General features: G+C 50.5%; 1 long non-coding RNA gene across 1 annotated transcript; it reads left to right on the plus strand.

Annotated features, from left to right (window-relative positions):
- Positions 1-199: 199 nt before the first annotated feature.
- On the plus strand, positions 200-1,591 carry LOC132535517 (uncharacterized). Its single transcript, XR_009547303.1, has 2 exons — positions 200-716; positions 1,368-1,591. It is a non-coding gene; the product is annotated as an uncharacterized LOC132535517 (long non-coding RNA).
- Positions 1,592-8,631: the final 7,040 nt, after the last annotated feature.

An 8,631-nucleotide genomic window follows, 5' to 3' on the forward strand; every position in this document is an offset into this window, starting at 1 on the left:
CGGAGCCCAATGAGGGGGCCCGTCGCCGGTGCGCGGGGCGGCTTCCAGAGGAGACCGACAGGCCCGACGAACCCGGGGGACTGGAGGGAGGGGCCGCGCGAGAGGCCCTTTTGAGCCGGCAGGGCGGGCGCCGGCCGAGCGCGTCCTGCGTCTCAGCCAATGAGCGCGCGAGGGGGGCGGTGCTTAGCGTGAGAGGCGGCCAATCGCTGGCGAGCCCGTCTCTACGTCATCGGAGGGCGACGGTACCGCCAGCTAATCACAATCCCTTTCCGGCGCAGGCGTCTCAGCCAATGACGTGTAGATGGGGGCGGGCGCGCGGAGGCCGGACGTAGCTGCGGACAGTCGGGAGCGAAGCTCCCAGGTCGACACGGGTGTGTGTGTGCGTGTGTCCGTCTGTGCGTGTGAGCCAATGAACGCGCAGCTGCCTTGGGTCCGGGCCTCCATAGATGGCGAGTGACGATTGGTGCAGCGGAGTTGACGGGCGGGCCGGCTGGCCAATGGCGAGCGGCTGCGGGTCCAGGGCTGACGTCAGAGTTCCGCCCTAACAGCCCGGCAGGGCGGCTGGGCACGCGGCCGGCGACTTCGGGGCCTGGGGGCCCTTCGGGAGGGGCGGCGGGACGGGGGATCCCAGAGCTGGAGCCCGGCGGGGACCGCTGAACCCCCTTTCCTCTCCACCCGGGGTCCATTCCCCCCATCTCCGGGATCACTGGAACCAGGTCTGATGCCCAGCTCAGGGATCTAGGGGCCCCCCATCCTTGCCTCCCCTTGCGCCCCGCATTCCTGCACTCTTTGCACCCACTCTTCTGCACCCTTGCACTCCGATTTCCTGCATCCTTACACCCCGTTTTTCTACATCCTTGAACCTCGCTTTCCTGCACCCTTGCAACCCTTTTTACTGCACCCTTGCACCCCGCTTTCCTGCACCCTTGCTCCCCATTTTCCTGCACCCTTGCACCCCGCTTTCCTGCATCCTTGCATCCCGCTTTCCTGCACCCTTGCACCCCATTTTCCTGCACCCTGCTTTCCTGCACCCTTGCATCCGCTTTCCTGCACCCTTGCACCCCGCTTTCCTGCACCTTTGCACCCCATTTTCCTGCACCCTTACACCCCGTTTTCCTGCACCCTTGCACCCCGTTTTCCTGCATCCTTGCATCCCGCTTTCCTGCACCCTTGCACCCCATTTTCCTGCACCCTGCTTTCCTGCACCCTTGCATCCGCTTTCCTGCACCCTTGCACCCCGCTTTCCTGCACCTTTGCACCCCACTTTCCTGCACCCTTGCACCCCGTTTTCCTGCGCCCTTGCACGCCCGCCTTCATGCATCCTTGCACCCCACTTTCCTCCCCCACCTACATCTCTTCTCTTCCAGGGACCCGGCCGGACCAGCTCTTGGGCCCAAGTCAACTCCAGCACTTAGGGCCAGGACCCCCCTCCCCACCTCCAAGGACCGCGGGACCCTGCATCCAAGCTCTAGCTCAGCTCCACCCGGGATCCAGACACCACCCAGCTCCCATGGGTCGGTGTCGGGGGGAGGCAGGGAACCCCAACCCTGCCCTTGGGGCGCCCCTGAACCTCGGATATGCCTTGATGAAATCACCTGATTTATTTATTTTCTTTTTATATACATATAATTTTTATTATCTTTACTTACTAGTTAGAGACAGCCAGAAATCGAGAGGGAAGGGGGTAACAGGGAGAGAGACCCCTGCAGCCCTGCTTCACCGCTCACGAAGCTTCCTCCCCTGCAGGTGGGGACCGGGGACTTGAACCCGGGTCCAGATGCGCCCCCACCAGGCCCCTGATTTATCTGTTTTCTTATCTTTGTTTTTCCTGTTGGTCTTGGAGTCAGGACAGGGACACAGCACAGAGCCCTGGAGTCCTGGAGGGAAACTTCTGACCCCCATGATGGTCTTGTGACATGGTGATCAGGTGACAAGCTCAGGCCTTTGCAAAGACCCCAGCCCCGCCAAGGCCCCGGATGGCGTCCACGGACATACGTCGTGACCGGGGATCCAATATGGAACCTCGGCCCGGAGAGAATCTACTGCCGCTTCCACTGGGCCTGCCTCGGGACTGAAAAAGCTTTTATTTATTTAATTTATTTAGAGAGGGCCGCGTGGTGGCGCACCTGGTTGAGCGCACATGTTGCAAGTCTCAAGGTCCCCACCTGCAGGGGGAAAGCTTTGTAAGTGGTGAAGCAGGGCTGCAGGTGTCTCTCTGTCTCTCTCCCTTCCTGTCTTCCCCTTCCCTCTAGATTTCTGGCTGTCTCTATCCAATAAAGAAACAAACATCAGGGAGGTGGGCGGTAGCGCAGCGGGTTAAGCGCAGGTGACGCAAAGCACAAGGACCGGCATAAGGATCCCGGTTCAGCCCCCGGCTCCCCACCTGCAGGGGAGTCGCTTCCCAGGTCTGCAGGTGTCTGTCTTTCTCTCCCCCTCTCTGTCTTCCCCTCCTCTCTCCATTTCTCTCTTGTCTTATCCAACAATGATGACATCAATAACAATAACTACAACAACAAAAAAACCAGGGCAATGAGAGGGAATGAATAAATAATAAACAGATTCTCATGCCTGAGGCTCCCGGGTCCCAGGTTTTATGCCTGGCATCACCATATGCCAGAGCTGAGCAGGACTCTTGTATAAAAATATATATATATATATATATATATATATATATATATATATATATATATTTTATTATTAACTTTATTTATTTACTGGATAGAGACAGCCAGAAATCTAGAGGAAGGGGGTGATAGACACCTGCAGCCCTGCTTCACCACTCGCAAAGCTTTCCCCCTGCAGGTGGGGACCGGGGGCTTGAACCTGGGCCCTTGTGTGTTGTAACGTGGGCACTCAACCAGGTGCGGCACCACCCAGCCCTAAATTTTATTTATTGGAGGCCGGGGAATAGCGCAATGGGTTAGGCACACATAGTGCAGAGTGCAAGGACCCACGCTAGGGTCCTGGTTCGAACCCAGGCTCCCCACATGCAAGGGGGTCGGCTTGAACCTGGGACCTTGTGCGTTGTAACATGTGCTCAGACAGGTGAGCCACCACCCGGCCCCTCTCATTCTTAAATAAATCTTGTGTTGAAGGGGCGGGAGTAGATAACAATGGTTCTGCAAAGAGACTCATCCCTGAGACTCTGAGGTCGCGGGTTCAATCCCCAGCACCACCATCAGCCAGAGCTGAGAGGGACTCTGGTTTCTCTTTCATCTGTCTAATCTATCTAGTCTATCACCTATTTCTCTCATTAACTGAATAGTTGATATATTAACAATGAATGAGACTCCAGCCCAAGGCTCTGAGGTCCCAGGTTCAACAGGCACCACCATCAGCCAGAGCTCAGCAGGGCTCCGGGAAAATAAATAAAATAAAAATAAATCAGTCTTGTATCCACCTACTTACTCTACTGGGTGGCACAGTGGCTAATGAGTTGAACTACCAGGCGTGAGGTACTGAGTTCAATCCCAGGCATAGCTTTGCGCGAGGGAGGCCCTGAGTTCTGCTTCAATCAAACTCACACAAAAAGAGAGACTTTTTGAAAGCGACTTTCTTCCGCATGAGTACTCCTGATGTTTTCTGATTTTAGTTTGAGCAGGGTACTGCTCAGCTCTGGTTTATGGCAGGGACGGGGGAGTGAACCTGCGACTTCAGAGCCTCACGAAGGAGGCTCTTTTGCAGAACCAGGATGCTGCCTATCCCCACCCGGACTTGAGACTAGAGGAAGCCAGATGGATAGACAGACGCAAAGCTGCTTTGGCGGCGGCAGTGTCCCCGGGCCGGGCTCTGACGTCACATTCGGAACTCGCAACCACTGGCCAGTTGGCCTGCCCGTCACTCCCGATCCGCCAATCCGCGTGCGCTTCTAACTGGCTCCGCCCCCGCCTGGGATCATACATTTTGGTCCTTGGGAGTTGAGCGCAGGTATTATAGTGTGAAAGGACATGGGTTCGAGCCTCCAGTCCCCACCTGCAGGGGGAAAAGCTTCATGAGTGGTGAAGCGGGGCTGCAGGGGTCTCTCTGTCTCCCTCACTATCTCCCCCTGCCCTCTGGCTGTCTCTATCCAATAAATAAAGATAGTTAAAAATTTTTCAAAAAAATCTAAAAAAGAAAAGAAAGAAGGCAGGGGAGACAGCATCATGGTTGTGCGAACAGACTCCCACGCCTGAGGCTCCAAAGATCCAGGTTCAATCCCCCGCACCACCATAAACCAGAGCTGAGCAGGGTAAAAAAATAAATAAATAAAAAGTCGGGGGTAGAAGATAGCCTAGTGGTTCTGCAAAGACACTCTCATGCCTGAGGCTCCGAAGTCCCAGGTTCAATCCCCCCGCACCACCATCAGCCAGAGCTGTGCAGTGCTCTGGTGTTTCTCTCTGTGTCTTTCTCTGTATCTCTCAAAAATAAAATAAATAAAATATTTTTTACAAATAACAACAACAACAAAAAGTGGAGGGTAGATAGCATAATAGTTATGCAAAAAGACTCATGCCTGAGGCTCCAAAGTCCCAGGTTCAATTCCCCACACCACCATAAGCCACAGCTGAGCAGTGCTCTGGTAAAAGACAGAAAAAAAATAAAGTCAGAGCAAAAGTCTTTTAAGTGCCCCCATCAACTCAGTGCTTCCCAACCCTTTAGAAAAGGGGCCTTTCTATGAAGAGGAGTGAAGATTTCTTCAGATACTCATGGACTTGTAGAAAGAAGATAGAAATCAAAGTCTCCCAGTGACCACTTTTTATTGAATAGAACAGAGAGAAATGGAGAGGAGAGGGGGAGACAGAGAGGGCGCGAGACAGAGAGACACCTGCAGCCCTGCCTCACCGCTCGGGAAGCTTCCGCCCATCCCCTGTAGGTGGGGACCAGGGGACTCGAACCTGGGCCCTTGCGCACTGTAAAGTAAAATATATTTTTATTTTATTTTATTATTACGATGATTTAAAAAAATACTTTATTTATTTTCCTTTTGTTGCCCTTGTTGCTTTATTGTTGTAGTTATTGCTGTCGTCGTTGTTGGATAGGACACAGAGAAATGGAGAGAGGAGGGGAAGACAGAGAGGGGGAGAGGAGAGACAGACAGACACCTGCAGACCTGCTTCACCGCCTGGGAAGCGACTCCCCTGCAGGTGGGGAGCCGGGGCTCGAACCGGGGTCCTTCCGCGGTCCCTGCGTTTTGCGCCACCTGCGCTTAGCCCGCTGCGCTACCGCCCGGCTCCCTATTTTATTATTTTTTTTTACCAGAGCCCTGCTCGGCTCTGGCTTATGGTGGTGCCCGGGACTGAACCTGGGTCTTTGGAGCCTCAGGCAGGAGAGTCTCTTTGCATCACCATGATGCTATCTACCCCCGGCCAAAATACAAATATTTTAAGAACAAAAAGAAAGGACCGAGTGGTGGCGCACCTGGTTGAGCGCACATGTTTCAATGCGCAAGGACTCGGGTTCGAGCCCCCAGTCCCCACCTGCAGGGGGAAAACTTCACGAGTGGTGAAGCAGGGCTGCAGGGGTCTCTCTGTCTCTCTCTACATATCTCCTTTCCTCTCAATTTCTCGCTACTTCTATAAAATAAATAAAAGATAAAAAATTAAAGAAAAAAAAAAGAACAGAAAGAAAGTGATAAATCAATAGTAAAAGACGACGTGTGTGTACATTTCCAGCCAGGAGGTGGCGCTGTGGAGAAAGCATTGGACCTGCCAGCAAGGTTAAGGAACATAAATTTCTTTTTCTATTTTTATTTTTTCCCTCTTTTATTTATTTATTTTCCCTTTTGTTGCCCTTGTTGTTGTTGTTATTGATGTCGTCGTGGTTGGCTAGGACAGAGAGAAATGGAGAGAGGAGGGGAAGACAGAGAGGGGGAGAGAAAGACAGACACCTGCAGACCTGCTTCACCACCTGGGAAGCGACCCCCCTGCAGGTGGGGAGCCGGGGGCTCGAAGCAGTGGGTTAATCCACTGCGCTACCGCGCAACTCTTCACTTTTTTTTAAAAAAATTATTATTATGAAGGGAAGTCCATTAGGGGTAGTGGATGGAATTGTTCAGGCACAAAGCTCCCAAAAGTCACTGTCAGCAAGGAGGAAAAAAAAAAAAAAAAAGGAGGGGCGGGAGAGATAGACTCTCCTGCCTGAGGCTCCAAAGTCCCAGGTTCAATCCCTCTGCATGACCATCAGTCAGAACTGAGCAGTGCTCTAGCAGTGTTTCTCTCTCTCTCTGCCATCTCTCTCTCTTTTAAAAATTTTTTTAAAATTAATTTTAGTTTTTTTAAATATTTATTTATTTATTCCTTTTTTGTTGCCCTTGTTTTATTGTTGTAGTTATTATTATTGTTGTTGTTATTGATGTTGTCGTTGTTGGATAGGACAGAGAGAAATGGAGAGAGGAGGGGAAGACAGAGAAGAGGAGAGAAAGACAGACACCTGCAGACTTGCTTCGCCGTTTGTGAAGCGACTCCCCTGCAGGTGGGGAGCCGGGGGCTCGAATCAGGATTCTTACCGCCGGTTCTTGTGCTTTGCGCCACCTGTGCTTAACCCACTGTGCTACCAACCGACTCCCTAATTTTAGTTTTGAGAGAGATACAGAGAGAGACACACATACAGAGAAACACCAGAGCCCTGCTCAGCTCTGGTTTATGGTGGTGCGGTGGATTGAACCTGGGATGTAGGAGCCTCAGGCATGAGAGTCTGTTTGCATAACCATTACACTCTCTCACCCGCCCCTCTCTCTGCATCTCTCTCAAAAATAAAATAAAATAAAATAAAATAAAAGGAGACATGAGAAACCAGAAAACTAAAATAATAATACACATCACGGAACTAAAACAAAAAATATATATATAGCAGGTAAACTTGCCCACAGAAAGTGTAGTGAAAGATCAAGGTGGTGATTATGAGGAGAGGGTGGAGAAGATCATTGGAAAAACACCCGCAGAAAATATATTGGGAAAAAAAAAAAGAACAGAAACAAAAGATAACATAAGCTAGCTATATAGTCATGCTGAACATCATCAAAGAGAAGAGAGATAAAAAGGGACACCACTCCCATTTGAGGAAATACCTGTAAGAAATAACTTTCTCTACAAGATTATTAAGTCACCAATAATAATAAGTTGAAAAATATCTCCACCTATCACACACACAAACACATGAAAAGAAATAACTTTCTCCTGACTGAAGAAACAGAGGCACCCAGACCCAGAGGACACTGTGTCTCAAACCAAATAAACCTGGATGGAAACAAACTAAGAGGCACGATAATCAAACTGGCAAAGATCAAAGATAAGGAGAGAGGGGAGTCGGGCCGTGGCGCAGCGGGTTAAGTGCAGGTGGCGCAAAGCGCAAGGACCAAGGATCCCGGTTCGAGCCCCCGGCTCCCCACCTGCAGGGGAGTCGCTTCACAGGCGGTGAAGCAGGTCTGCAGGTGTCTGTCTTTCTCTCCCTCTCTCTGTCTCCCCCCCCCCCCCGTCTTGGGGTTTCTTTTTGTCCTGTCCAACAGCAACAGTAACAACAACAGCAACAACAATGAAAAAAAGATAAAGGAAGCATTCTAAAGGCAGTGAGAGAGAAAAAAGCTCAGTCAGTATGAGAAGAACCCTTCCTAAAACTATCCGCTGACACCTCTCTCTCTCTCTCTCTCTCTCTCTCAAAGATCAGCTGATCTCTCAGCAGAAACTCTAAAGGTCAGAAGGAACTGACATACAGAGAGTATCAATCATGAATAGAAAGGATCTCCAACCCAAAAGACTAGTCTGTCAGGTGATCTTTCAGACTGGAGGGGGTGATTAAAAAAAAAAAAAACTTTCAGATAAACAACGGTGAAACTGGTCCTACCACAAATGTTAACAGAAACATTTTTCTGTCTCTTAAAATTTCTGTGTTTGTGGTCCAGGAGGTGGAGCGGTGGATAAAGCCCTTGACTCTCAAGTGTGAGGTGCTGAGTTCAAGCCCTGGCAGCACATGATGTCTGGTTCCTTCTCTCTCTCCTCCTATCTTTCTCATCAATCAATAAATAAAATCTTTTTAAAAAATTCTTGTATTTTATTGACTTATTATTATTATTATTTTCTCATGAGGGTTATCACTGGGGCTCGGTGCCTGCACTATGAATCCACTGCTCCTGGAGGCTATTTTTTCCTTTTTGTTGCCTTTGTTGTTTATTGTTGTTATTATTGTTGTTGTTATTGCTGTCATTGTTGGAGAGGACAGAGAGAAATGGAGAGAGGAGGGGAGACAGAGAGGGGGAGAAAGAAAGTCACCTACAGACCTGCTTCACCACCTGTGAAGCGACTCCCCTGCTGGTGGGGAGCCGGGGGCTCGAACCGGGATCCTTACACCTGTCTTTGCGCTTCGCACCACGTGTGCTTAACAAGCTGCGCTACTGCCCGACTCCCTTTTTATTTTTATTTATTTTTATTTTTTTCCTCCAGGGTTATTGCTGGGCTCGGTGCCTGCACCATGAATCCACCGCTCCTGGAGGCCATTTTTTCCCCTTTTTGTTGCCCTAGTTGTTGCAGCCTCGTTGCGGTTATTATTGCCATTGTTGACGTTGCTTTGTTGTTGGACAGGACAGAGAGAAATGGAGACAGGAGGGGAAGACAGAGAGAGAGGGGAGAGAAAGACAGACACCTGCAGACCTGCTTCTCC

This window comes from Erinaceus europaeus, chromosome 23 (assembly GCF_950295315.1).
Source record: "Erinaceus europaeus chromosome 23, mEriEur2.1, whole genome shotgun sequence".
Lineage (NCBI taxonomy): Eukaryota > Metazoa > Chordata > Mammalia > Eulipotyphla > Erinaceidae > Erinaceus > Erinaceus europaeus.